At 45.0% G+C, this 14,284-nt stretch overlaps 1 protein-coding gene across 11 annotated transcripts in view; it reads left to right on the plus strand.

Moving 5' to 3' along the window:
- The first annotated feature begins 11,657 nt into the window (after positions 1 to 11,657).
- Positions 11,658 to 14,284, plus strand: part of PROM1 (prominin 1) — a 61,090-nt gene continuing 58,463 nt past the window's right edge. For 9 of the 11 annotated variants that reach the window (XR_010361455.1, XM_064418592.1, XM_064418599.1 and 6 more), the window contains exon 1: positions 11,658 to 11,821. The gene's annotated coding sequence lies outside the window, so the exon portion shown is untranslated. Of the gene's footprint in view, positions 11,822 to 12,030; positions 12,181 to 12,688; positions 12,888 to 14,284 lie in introns of those variants that run through there. The other 2 variants (XM_064418594.1, XM_064418593.1) reach the window with 2 other exon arrangements.

Here is a 14,284-nt window from a genome sequence, read left to right on the forward strand (position 1 = left end):
CTGGGTGCTTGAAGGAGAAATGGAAGCAAAGCGTCCTGGGCAGATGAGGGCATGGTGTAGACCTGGGTGACACCAACACTGGGTGTCCTACAGCTTCCCTGTACTCAGCACGGCTTGTTTCAACTGCGTGAGTGATACCAGGGCCAGAGCACAGCCAGGACATCCTGTGCTGCAACAGCATCTCCCCCTGAGGAGCCATGCACTTCACAAGCATCTTTGCTTCCCTTTTATAGACAAGGAAACCAGTGACAAAGAGGTTACAATAACTTTCTGCCATATGTATTAAAAGTTGGGGAACGAACAAAATCAAACCTCTCTGACTTAGTTTTGTGCTATTCCCACAAAACCATGTTTAACCCTGCTCCATGTGCAGCCAAGAACACTGATGGTGCATTATTCTTTTCATTGTACACAAAAGGACATTGAGTATCAATGGTTCAGTGACAATATCTGAAGTTGTTCCAAGTACCAATTCTGTGCCTTCCAAAGCTTTCCTTCATGATAAAGGAGTGGAGGGTGTCCTTATAAAATATGCAACTGATGCCAATTTGAGGGACAACAGAAAACATTTTGGAGAGAGAATTATTCAAAATAGTCTTTAGAAACTGGGAAAGTTCTAAATCAAATAAAGAAATGCGAAAAGGAAGAAAAAATCAAACTCAAAAAAAAAAAACCCTGAAAATACATGCCTTACCAGCAGTGTTGCATAAGAGACTCTAGATATTGCAGGAACCAACACACACAGAGTATGTGCCTACCAAGAAGGCAGATTCATCAGCGCACGAAGATGAGGCTCTTTATGATGTGGGATGCTGTTAGGTTGCTTTCCTCAGGAAAGGAGCTCTCAGCTGGAGTAGCATTTTTACACAGGGGAACTATATGTTTTAAAGGACACATGCAAATTGGAGAGAGGTCACAAGACAGAAATGACAACTTGACTCTTAGGATAGCTTTGAAGAAATGGGCTTTGATCCAGAAACCAGAAGACCACAGAAAGGACATGATAATGTGTTCCACTGCATGTTTCTATATTCCAAACACTGTTGCAAAAAGGACAATTAATTATTCCCCACGTCCACTGAGGGAAGGATGAACAGAAATTAACCTAATTTTCAGCAAAGACTATTTAGGTTAAATATTAGGAAAATTTTCTTATTATGAGCATAATTAAGTGCTGGACCAGACTGCCTGAGGGACACGGTGTGAGGCTCTGCCTTCAATGGAGGTGCTAGAGTGCAAGTTGGACTCGTACCTCAGGATGTTCTGGGAAGAATTTGCAGCTGGGAGGGGGAATTGGGGACCCTTCCCACTGTGTTTCTCTACACATGTGGTATTTCTCCTGTTGTGAGATCCACTGACCCAATGAAATGGAATATTCTTGACACTACTATCTGTCTTAACAGTCATCTGATCTCCACAGCAGCTTCTGGAAAAAAAGAGAGAGGCTACAAGTTTGCTCCAACTGATTAAACAACTCAGTTAATAGGACTGAATAAAAGTGCTCCAGATAAATTATTTTGGTCACAAATAAGTTCAAAATGACTTCATACTATGATCAAAGCACTGCTAAATCTGTGCTAAACCTCTTCCTGCCCACCAAAAAGAACTGACATTTTGCAGATTTGAAATACAGCAACTGAGGCAGCCTGGATACAAAGGTTAACCTAGACAGATTAATATGAGCTTGTATAAAGCTCTTAATGCTATTCCAAATGCTAATAGTGACTGACATTATAGGGTTTCCTGGAACTGATTTAGAAAGACAAGAATTGTTTGCAATAAAAGTCTGTTTATCTTACAAGAAGAGCAAGAATTCCTTAACTACCCAGCAATTTAACCAATTATGATCTCATTTAACAGAAAATTCATTTCTAAACATGGCATTTGTCTGTCTGATTTCCCAAGACACTGTACTGTACCATACACTGCTCTTCAAATAGGGCTTCAGAAGCACTGCTGAAATACATGTTGGCAAAAAGCTGTGAAAAAAGACAAGTTTTATTTTAGCTATTTTGCCAGTCAGTGAAGTGAATTGTTTCCTCAAGGTGAGAATGAGTGGGACAGACATTCCTAGTGAGGGGCTTTAGGTTCTCACTGTCCATCCCCATGTCTGTTTTTCCATGCCCTGGGATGGACAGCTCCTGGTTAAGCAGTAAATGATCCTCAGAGCTCTTCAGCACACAGGTGCTCTATGGAGTTGCTTTTGAAGCTTTTCAGCCATGCACATTTCTCCTTTTTATTTCAGCCAAACACATAATTTTCCCTTTTCTTTTTTTTTTCCTTTTTAGTGAAATAACAAATGTGAGACTATTGTGAATCTGGCAAAGGCATAAGAGGAATTTTGAGAACCTCAGGGAGCTGAGCCATTTCTCTGAGAATAATCTTAGCTCACAAATAGAACAGCAGTCCCTGGTAGTATTGCAAATCCTGCTTCAGCAGCAAAAATATCTTAGATTTTTTTCCCCCTCCTAAAGAAAGAGAGAAAGTAATACACTTTAAATCTTTAAGTGTCTCTGCCAAGAACTTTGGACCAGATGATCCTTGAGGTTCCTTCCAATCTGGTATTCTAGGATTCTTTGATTTAGGCTTCTAGTTATGAAATACTATCTCCCCTCCTTCATCACAGAAGAACCTCAATGTTAAACAAGAAATTGAGCTTCTCAGAAAAAAAAATCAAAATACTAGGTACTTACAGAAAATAAATATCAAAATGGCTATAATATAAACTAACTTAGGCTGGAAATTCAACTGGAAGAATTTTTTAAGTGTATGTGGTATTCTGTGTCATTAAGTACAAACTAATAACATTTGGTGTATAGCAGAATTCAAATTTGGCCAACAGCTGAACACACATTTATCTCCTCTTGTTGAGTTCAGCGTAAACTGTATTCATTCCCATCCAAGGGAATGTTTCCTAGTATTTCTGGGAATTTTCATACATTCACATAGGCAGGAAATATTTTTGATGTGATCTCTCCGCTCTTTCTTTGGCAACTCTTGGGCAGAATTACTATGCATACTTTTTTATAACATTTTGCTGGGTTTTGCTCTGTGTATTGAGATATTCTGCAAACTACTTAAATCCACTTACAAAACCACTGCACTGTGCATGTTTCATAATATGAAACAGCTGTTAAGGAAAGTTCAAAATACATCTCATGTGCACTTTTTAATTACATGCCTTTACTGTACCAACTCTCAGCTCATACAGAATATATAAACTAATACATTTTACTGCAGTGAATTGTGGATTGCTTTTTATAGGATGATTGCTTCTACAACTACAGCACAAATTGGGAATTTATTTATTTCCATACTAGAAATTTTGTAGCAGAGGGTAACAGCTACAAATCTGAAAAAGCAAATATTCAAGCCTGTAGAGAGGCAAATGCTAGGATGAGCAAGGTTCAACAGAAACAAAGAAAGCTTAACCAAAACATGGTGAAAATTACTACTATTTGGACTATGCCTCCAATTCCCTTGTAAGGTCTTTCTGTGGGTGCCTCATCAAACGGGGAGAATGAAATGCAGAGGAATTTAATGAAGTGTCCATGTAGTGAGAGAAATGGGAACAGGAGTTTGCAATCTAAGCTCTAAGCTATTAGATGCAAGTATCTGTAATTCAGTGTACAGGGAATTAAAGAGCAGAAAGGCTGCCCCAATATGAATGAGGCTCAGATTTATAGATAAAGCATTAGAATAATAAATAATGTCTTCCAGATTTGTCAAAAGGCCTTTTCTACCCTAGCAGCTGTGGAGGATTTGCAGGCTTCATATGCTGAAGGGAATACTGCTGCTTTCTAGTTGGAATTGGTACCAAAATCCAAATCTTTTATCTGTCATGTCCACTTTGGACCACTAACTATTCCAAGAACAGACCTTCTTTTTAAGACCTTCTTAAAAAGAACTTTTTAAGAACTTAAATAATGTTTCATTATTTAACATGCTTTTTCCTAATATGTTATTAAGAAAAGAAAAGAAAAAAGCATAGAAGTTCTACCTGGTAAAATTCAAGAATGGTGCTACACTATCATAATATCTACAGTTTGTCAAAGGACAAGACTAAAATAATCTCATAAAGGTCAAATGGCACCAAACAGTGCTGGGCCAAGATGCAGAGGTCAAAGTTGAAGACATACCATCACCACTGAGTGGTACCACTCCTAATTCTTTGGTATTGCTTGGTACTGTGGACCCACTACACTGGTCATCACTACTGTGAGGATGTTCAAAACAGTGAAAAAGAAACGGGAAAACTAAACTAGACTACTGAGGTGAAGGCTAAAATTTTAGTCTTTAATGATGAGAGAAGATGTCTGTTCAGACATTTCACAGTACACCAAAGCCCACTCTCATCTGACACCCAGCTACCTCTTCCCAGGAGTCTGCCACACCTGCCAGCTTAATATTGAAACTAGTATAAATCTTCATGGATTTGTGTATGTTGTGCCTATGAATCACGTGCAAGGGAATCAGGACAGTCCTCTCTGGCTTAAAGAAAAAGAAAAATATAAATCAAGGAGCTTATGAAACAACACCTGACCATTCCTTTCTTCACAAGATGCAGTACAGACCAAAGAGTGCAGGACTTGCTGCAGTCCCTTTTATGAAAGCAGGTGATGAGCAAACTTGATGAAAGTCAGTCTTGGTTTTGCTCAGATCATGGATTATCTGTGCAATGTCTGTTTTCTGTGTATATGTGGGCCTCTGTTCCCAGGCCAAAGGGTGCAGACTGCAGGGTGTGCTCAGGTGAGAGACCTGCACCCCCAGGCTTCACTATTCCTTGAACTGTACCAGTCTGGAGACTCATGTGGACTTCTGGAGGCAGAGGCTGGACACCTGAGCACAGATCAAACAAGAAAACAGCAGCCCTGTGGATGCAGCCCTGCTGCTCTCATCAGCCCCACTGTGAACTCAAGCAGGGAGGGAAGCTGCAGCCTGCAGCAGGGCACAACCAGAGGCACTCTGTGGCTCTTGGAGCATGAGGATGATTCTTGCTCTGCTGCCTGCACAAATACAGCTGCGTGCAACCTGAATTCAGGCCACATTCTAAGCTTACAGATTAACTTTAAAGCAAAAAACTTCAGGTGTCCTCCGAAATACTTACAAAATGAAAATAATTTGATGTTCTGACATGCAAAAAGACAAAGAAACAGGGCTAAAGGTCAGCTTTTCTTTTACATATCTTACATGCCTCAACAGTAGAAATACTTCACAATGTCTTGGTCTCTTATAGCTTAGCAGCAGGAAGGTAAAATACAGGAAATATTAAATTAATGAGACCATTAGAGAAAGAAAGAGCCTATCTTCACAAAATTCTGAAAATACCTTCCTAGGGGAAAGAAAGCATTAATTTAAAGGAAAAAATGTCATTTTGCTTGTGCCATGTTATCATCAGGGCTGCAGTCTTTTTCTCAGCCATAATGAATGGTTTTGTATCAAACTTGAGAAGACCAAGGAGCTGTGAGGTGGCAAAGGGGAGAGGTTGCACTCCTGTTTTGTGTGATAACTCAGCTTGTGGGTAGAAGGCTGTTATTCCAACTGTTCTGTGGAACCTGGGAGCTTGGGATGGGGATGGAAATTCTGGGAGAATTTTTAAGTATGGAGCTGAACATGAGGAGAGGGAGGGAAAAGTTCATCACCTAGACCATAAAGCCTGGACAATGATAAAAATTGCTCTCTGCTCACACTGGAAGAACCTTAGGGATCAGGTGCTCAGCACAACTCTGTGAAGGGCTTATAAAACCCAGATCTTTACAATCCTGGTAATAAATTTACAGCTGAGGTATAGTCTGTATTAGATAAATCGTTATACCTCATATAGTTCATTTGAGGAGACTTGCAGTAGGTGTAAAGTTAATAATAGAAACTGGAGCAAAGGGGCCCTGTCAGGTTAATCCTACAATGTGTGTTGTTTATGAGCTCCCTACAAGATGTTGTAGGTGGTGGTGTCATTCTCCCTGAAAACAATAAATGGATGCCTTCCTTTCTTGTGTTTTGTTGTGCTACAGATTATTTAATACTGATATTAAAAATAACCTTCTTCCAATCTTCTTACTCACGTCAGACAGCATTTACTACAGAGCAAGCAGACAAAAGAAGGTCACTGCAGCAGCTAAGCTCCTGAGGTAGGATTACATTTTGTGGAAAGCATGGGATAGTCACCCTGTGCTGAGGGGGCTTCTGCTTGTCAGAGAGTCACAAATAGAGATGAAACCCAATCTTCTTTTTCCTGAAAAGTGACTATCCAGATCAATGTCTTTGCTTCTGTGATAGCATTCACATATGTACTCGGTTTAGCTGATTAAATATTTTTGTACTCTTCTGTTCTTACTGATATACAGATACTTTTATTGGATTCACAGTTTGTGTAAACTGTCTATTACAGCTTCTCTGGCCTCTGCCCAGGCAGTCCATCTCAAATCCTGGCTTTCAGAAAAAATTTATAAATGCATTCATTAAAAAAACACAAAATAAGTAATCCACAAGAGAGAAGAAGAATCTATCAATTCTAATCTCCAGGTGTCCATGACAGTAGCCTGAGGCAAGGCCACTGTCTAAGCTCGTGCTGTCCCACATACAGCTGCTGGCCACTTGCATCATCTGCACAGATTAATTTGTTAGCCAGGACTGAGCTTTGTGACTGTGCCTTTGGGACCCAGCCCAGCTGAAGCCTGTATTTCCCCCACAAGACATCAGTATATCACAAGAAAGAGCTGTACAGGCAGCAGTGCTTAACTGGCCACAAGCAAGGAAATACCAGTATTGAGAACAGACAGTCCCATGTCCCATGGCAGTACCCTGATTTCTGAAAGGGAAGGCACCAAACTATGTGTTCAAATTTGGTAAACAGGAGCATCCTTATTTAAAATCTCTGTCAGGTGAAATTACACATGTGCAGGAGGTTTCAGGACTTCATCTGAAAGCGTTCATGCAAAGCCATAAGTTGCTTTCTAACAAACTGAAATGCCCTTGCTGATATGGCCATGTCCTCTATCAGACAACTCATTACATCCAGCTCCCACAGAAAGAACCTTGGAGATGCTGACCAGGACCTTTTTGTCACCTCAGAAGTGGAAGGTGCTGGAGCTGGAACCAAAACTTGGAGTGGCAGTTGGCCATTGCACCCCAACCTGTTACCAAACAGCATCAGAACCAAGTCAGGAACTTGAAAAGAATGTGAAAATGCAGAGGAGAAGAGCATGGAATGAAGCTGCAGAAAATCTTGACTTGCTGGAGCCAAAGACATTTAGATATTCTTTTGGGTTACTAATTTTGTTCCAGTGTCAAAAAGACACGTCTTCCCATTTTTGTTTCAAGCATTCCTGACTTTGTAGTTTATCAGGATGCCAAGAGGCAAAGCTTGCAAGCAGAAATAAAACATAGAAATGATGGAAAACCGGAGTGAGTCTGTATAGGGGGGGTGGGGGAGCTCACAAAAGAAGATACAAGCTTCAAGTACATGCATCTTGTAATCCCTGTCATTTTGTATCTTTGTTTAGCTGTGAAATCTGTTGTAGCAACTACTACTGGTTTGTTTCCTCAGATGAAAAACAACAAATATAATTTTTAAGTTCCCTGACGAGTTGACATGCAGATTTATCACAGTCACAAGAAAGGGGCACAACAGAGCGTAATGGCAAGACGTATAGCTGACAAAATATCAACTCTCTGAAGGCATCCTAAAGTGATATAAATCTTCCATTCAAATGAAGGCAATCCTTACTGAAATCATACCCTAAACTGGCATGAATCAAAGGTCTACCATGAAACATCACACTGTTTTCTGAGCTTGAGAATTAATGTAACATTGTCATTTTCATTTTTTTATTTTTCCTTGGGAGTAAGAAATTAAGCAAATACATGGCAGAGTATAGCACATGGCAATTGTAGTGTTTCCCACCATTTTTATGGATTCCAATAATTCTTTCAAATTTTGCATGCTTTGTGTCTAATACAGCAAAATGTTCCTCCTGCTTGCCCTAACTCAATTTCTCTTCTCTCACAAAGCCTGCAGAGCCTGGGTGAGGCTAGCTCCAGCCTCGAAGAGTTCACAGCTTGGAGTTCGGGTTGTGAACTCATACAGCCTGTAATCCTTTAAGCCTTGCATCCCACAGAAGAATTAAGGATGAGGAAGGCTGCAGCTGTGGATGTCAGAGAGGGGAGAAAGGGTGAATGTGAGGAGCTGAGCAGGAGGAGGCCATGGGCCATGCAGGTAGCTGGTGAGTGCTGCTGGGCAGCATTTGCTAACTGGGAGGGCTGGCAGAATCCAAAGGGCTAAGCCAGGCCAGAAGGGAAACGTGGTATTGAGTGGCAAGAGGAAGGGCAGAGATAAGCAGGGCACACAGAGGCAGAGGACAGGGAAGGACTCAGGGGTTGTAACCCACAGAAAGCAGAGCAAAGTGGGCAGGCATTGGGCTAAAGGCTAGAGCTGACAAGAAGGATAAGCAGACTGGTTCAATTTTGGGATGCTGGCAGAATGCTGGATGCTCTCACTCTGACAAGTTCTTGGCAAAGGGTGTATGTAAATCACTTTTCTCCACAGCCCTGGTGCAGAGAAGGCATGCTGCTCCTCTCCCACGCTTCCATGCACCCTTCTCTCTCTAAACAAACATCCACATGAAGATTAAACACAATATAAGAGGTCCTTATACCTTGTATTTTGTCCTTTTTCTTTTTTGGGAGGTGGAAAGTTTGGAGTTATGATTTAAGTCTCTTCAGGGAATACTAGCTGGACTCCAACTAATGAAAAAGGCTATTTATCTAATAGACCTTTAATCACAAGCTCTACTTAAAAATCAATTACATGATACAACCATTATAGTTAAGCTCTAAATCTCATGTATCTTCCTGTTATCTGAGGATTTTCCTCTGAGATAACAGAGATGATTGATATGCAGCCAGATTTTCAAATGCTCACCACAGAGTATGGGTCAGGTTTTTTTCTTCCAGCTGTTACTGTTTTGGATGCTTATACAGCAGGTTTTCAGAGGCTTTATCACCTACTGTGCTGTGGTTTGAAAGACTGCTTCCTCATTTATGTGAGCAATTAGGGTTCAGCTGCCTCAGGAACCTGACCACAGCTCTGAGTGCTGACATAATTTAAAAGTTTTGGCCACAAAGAGCAGAGCTAGAAGGCATCCTGAATAAATTTAGCCAAATCACCCTAAAAAGGTACAAAAGACCACAGATAGACAATGATGCATTCCCTCAAGGACAAGTTTTCTTGATGTCTCTAAGCTTGCTGAGCCTCCATCCTGTTTTCTTGATGTCTCTGAGCTTGCTAAAACTCCATCCTGTTGTCACACATTGTGTTTCTTGAATGTGTTCCCCATGCAGGCAAAGCACAGACCAGCACATCCCTCGCCGTGCCCACAGGAGCGTGCAGCTCAGGCACAGCTGGGGTTTGGATGGCAGGGACACAAGAGGGAAAGGGCTGCAAACTGGTGCAGTATTTCCCACTTTACAGCTGCCTGCCTCTACCTGATGTGCAGCTAACAGAGAAGAAACATCAAGGAAAGGTCACCAGCTGCTCAGAGCAGTTTCAGGTCAGACACACGCTTGGGGTTGCCAGCAATGTAAGGGGAGGCAGCTGGAGAGGTCATGCTTCCATTTACCATCCCACAGTGACAAGCTCTGACATGCTAACTAGGTGCTACTCAGACAACACATTTCAGTACCCAATACAATATAAATTATCTTAACTCAATCACTTCCAGGCACCTTAGGCAAGTCCTTTATTTCAGGTTAGATCCCAATAGTACAGAGAAACTCAGAAATGACTGGAAAGCTTTCTTATATTGATAGCAACATCCATGAAAATAAACAGATCTGTCATACATGGATAATAATAATAATAATGAAATAGGTGTTGGCTTAGTCTGCTGAAGAAATGCCTCCATTAGTAGTGTTGGTCTTGATTCAGGTTCAATTTTTGTCTGAAAGCTAGTATCTTTTTCCTGTTACTCTAGTTTCATGTCCTTGTTTATGGACACTACAGACATTTCTCATCCTGAAACACTATGGTAGTCTACCATAAATGGTAGAAAAACCTATCACATGTATAAATTAGTAACCCAAGAGAAAATCTAAATATCTTTGGCTCCAGCAAGTCAATATTTTCTGCAGCTTCATTCCACACTCTTCTCTTCTGCATTCCCACATTCTCTTTGAGTCCTTACAGACTATTCCATCCTTGCAGATATCTATCACTATAGCCATATGCCTTCACTCTGCATTTTAAAATCAGTCAGTGCGTCACTGAGGTCAGTAGGACTTGGCCTTTCTGGTTTAACTCTGAATGGAAGCAAGGGAATCAAACTCACCATATTGTCTCATTAACAGTGTTGGGCACTCACAGCCCATTTTCTGGAAGGAATATTCTCTTCTATTTAGAAAAAGGTTCATGCAAAGCTTAAGACAGGAACTGTAATTCTGTTTGTCAGACTGACTAATTTAACACATTTGTCTGTCGGTCAAGGTGTTCTGTTTTCCCCAAGATACTCTGTTGCTCCTCTTTGACACTGGCTTAGGGTGCCTATGACAACAAGGACTAGGAAAAGAGCCTTTCTCTGAGCTCTGTACCACTCCATTTTGGGTTGTGCCTTTACATATCCTCCTGCTGAACAAGCCAAGATTGGCTCTGGTCAGGATAACTGTTCTGTGTGCAGCCAGTGTAGCAGCTTGCTCTTTGATGTGCATTGCTGGCAGATGCCCTGAACTGAAATACAGGTAGATTTCAGCAACACTGAATACTGCCTGTGGGAAAACAGTTCGATGTTTGGCCAAGCTTAAATTAGCAATGCAGAGCGGTGCCATAGCTGTAGCCTTGATATGTTTCTGCCTGCAAAAAGGAGACTAACTGCCTTCTCTCCATCAGTTTTTTTTTTACTGATTTCCAAGGAACCAGCATAACCTTGGATGTCCAGAAAAAATTCTTGCTTCATCTTGCAATGCATTTGTGATGCTGAATAACAGAGGGTGTAGCAACAGAGGCAAGAATCATGTTCATATTTTACTGTTGCAATAGAGGAACCACATTAATACACCAAAGTTGCAAATAAAAATCAAAAGCACAAACAAATCTGCACAACAGCCTTTGGAAGGGTATGTTACTGTAAGAAAAACACTTCTCGTTTTACCAGTAAATCACTGGCCTTCGGGAACAGAGAACACTTAGGAACATAGATAACAGCCTTGAAGGAAATGCTAAACCCATCAAGAAATAAGGACACCTCTCGAGAGGAGTAAAACAAGATTTTTTTTTATTTTTTTTTTTTTTAAGCTAAAGGAGTAAGTCATCTTGATGCGAAAATCAAACCCTTCTGACCTCGAACCAACCCCAGAGGCAATGGCCAAGGGGAGATGGCACGGCCATGCCCGGGGCGGCGCGGGGGAAGTGCCTCGGCAGAGCCCGGCCACGGCTCCCGGCGCGGCGCAGCACCTGGCCGGCCGGGAACAGGGCGGGAGCCTGCCCGGGATGCAACAGGTCACCGACCGCTGCGTCCCCGCAGGGCTGCGGGCTCAGCCTGGCCCGCTCGGCTCCGCGGCAGCATCACGCAGCCTATCCACAGATCCACTCGCCCAGCACATCCCGCCGGGGTTAAACCCCTCACGCTCCTCCTCTTCCTCCCCCCACCATCCCGGCCTGTCGGGGTGGTCCTGCAGCCCCGGCCCGGGGCAGAGCCCGCCCTCCGTAATCCATGCGCGGGCGGCACCGCCGCCACGGCAGCCGCGGCGCTCTGAGGCGGAGCGGGCTGTGCTGTGCTGTGCTGTGCTGGCTGTGACCCGCCGTCTCCGGCTCGCTGTCCCCTTTCGGCCGGTGAGTGCTGCGGGCGGGGACGTATGTGAGGGGGGGTCCCGGGCAGCTCCGGCGGGGCCGTGGGGGGCAGCAGGCGGGGATGAGGCTCTGAGGCTCCTCCGTGATCTCCCGCTGCGGACGGGAGGTCGTGGCCGGCAGAGCGCGGCCCCTTCCCTCGCGGGAGAGCGGCGGCGGGCGGGGGAGCTCCATGAAGCCGAGTGAGGGGTGGCGGGCGCCCGTCGAGGGAGGAGGGCGCCCGTCGAAGGAGGAGGCTGCCCGAGGGAATGGGGCTGCCGGCGGGAAGGGATCCCAGGGGCTCAGCAGAGGCTGGGAAAGCGACCTGTGGGAGCGGCGGGATGGAGGCGCCCTGAGAGCGCGGGGTGAGGCGGGGGCAGAGGGGCGGCCGGCGGGCAGGTCGGTGCTGCGGGGGGCTGGGGAGCGGGATGGCGGGAGAGACGGGTTTGGCCGGGAGGAGGGGGCTGCGGCACGGCGGGGGAATGCGGCCGGTCCGCGGGGAGCCAGGGCGGGTCCGCTCGCCGAGCAGAGCGGGGCGGCGGGCACGGGGTGCGCATTCGCTCCCGGGGGTCGTGTGTGGCGGCGGCGTTTGGGGAGAGGTCGGGGACAGCTGTGAGCCACCGGCAGATGAGCGGAGAGGAGCGGCGGGAGCTGGGCGGGGAGAGCCCCAGACATCTCCGGGAAGAGGGGAAGCCGCTCCACGGGAAGGAGGAGGAGGAAAAGGGCGGCCGCTGAGGGCACCTGCCCGGGGCTAGAGGGGGGAGGCGGGCGGTGGGGATCGTCTGAGCCGTCTCGGCGAGGCGGACGGGGCTGTGCCGTGCTCGAAATCGGCTCGTCAGGGGCGGGGGGGTTGGGGTGCAGGGAGGCGACCCCCAGCCTGGGCTCTGCGGTGGATGTGAGCGGGGAGAGGGCCCGTGCGCTCCTGCGGGCTCCGCGCTCGGCACGGCGGCGCTGCGGCGGATGCCGCCCGCCTCGGAGGAGCTCCCTGAGGCGGTGCTGCCGCTGCCTGCTCGCTGTGCACCTGGGCAGATCGCCTGCCCACCCCGGCTGGCCACACGTCTCCTCAGCCGAGGTGAGCGCTGCAGTGAGCCGGGAACCTCATCCGAGAGCGGGGAGAAGGGGCAGTTGTGGTACTAAACATGGGCTGTGTCTTCTGCACGCACAAGATGCGGAGGATCCGGTAAAGAAACTACACATCGGTCGGGGTTCCAGCAGAGGCAGAGCTGCGGTACCCGCGCTCCTCTGCAGTTTGCAGATAAGGACGAGGCAGCCTGTTAGAGGAAGAGTTATCTACTGTGTAAGTGATTCGTAAGAAGGTGAAGGAAAGGTTTGGTCTCGGCTGCTCGTGGGAAACATGCGTCGTGTTGCAGTACCTTGGTGTTGGGACACGTACACAGCGCTTATCAGTTCACACTTCCCAAAAACTGCCTGTTTATGGACTGGACTTACTGTGTTTTACAGTTTTCTATGTGATGCTGGAAAGTAATTTAAGAATGATCACTTAGAATCAAGGTAAATAAATCATTTAGTTAGTGAAAATGTACTTTAAAGATTTAGGCAGTCAGCTGAAAATCAGACCTGCTTACACTTGGGGGAAGGTATCTCACCTGGAATTTTTGCAGATGTGCTTCTGCTTGCAGATGGCTGTGGCTTGTAAAACAGAAGAATTTTTTATGTTGCTTTTTTAGTTTATTAATTTTGAAATTAGTAAGAAGCTGTTTAAAGCAAACTGGAATTTGAGTATTCAATTTTTCCTGACCAAACACAATTTTTCACTTAGTCAATTTGAACGTATAGCAGGCAAGTCAGATGAGTACCAAGGCTGCCTTGTGTGGAAGATGCTATTTGTTTAGTTTGTCTCAGTGCTGCCAAGCTCTGTTCTGCAGTCCCTGGTGTTTATTATGCTTATCTGCTTCTCAATCCTCCTATGGCAACAGGTTGTAATTGTTGGTAGGCCTAAGCAGATTTTGTAACAGAAAACTACACCTTTTTAACCTGCCAGTATCTAACTTGGCTTGCTGTGTTGGGTCTCTTGAATGGGAAGGTGGTAGTGTGGGTTTGGTTGTTTTTTTGGGGCTTTTTTCCATACTTAGGAGTTTCAGTCTGCCTGTAACTCTGTTTTGTGGCTGTTTTAATTTTACTTCTGGCATGGTGGACAGGGATTACGGACTTGGATTTTCAAATGTATGATTGAAAAAATGTAACACATGTACTCAGAACCTTTGTGTGGGCTTCCTATGGACAACTGCATGTGCCACCATCCCGGCCCATCCTGGTTCACTGCCAGCAGGCACCCCCATTGAGCTTCAGCAGTCTGGCCCCTGGCTGATTGAATTTCAGTTCACGGGGGTTAATCGTGGTTGCATCACTGCTCTGCAGTGCTGTGCTTGCAGGGATTGTGGTGTTAAACAGAAGGAGGCCAGTCCCGTTGGAACAAAGAGCTGCACATCCTGCTGCCTCTGAGCTCTG

The sequence above is a fragment of the Passer domesticus genome, chromosome 4, assembly GCF_036417665.1.
Source record: "Passer domesticus isolate bPasDom1 chromosome 4, bPasDom1.hap1, whole genome shotgun sequence".
NCBI classification, from domain to species: domain Eukaryota; kingdom Metazoa; phylum Chordata; class Aves; order Passeriformes; family Passeridae; genus Passer; species Passer domesticus.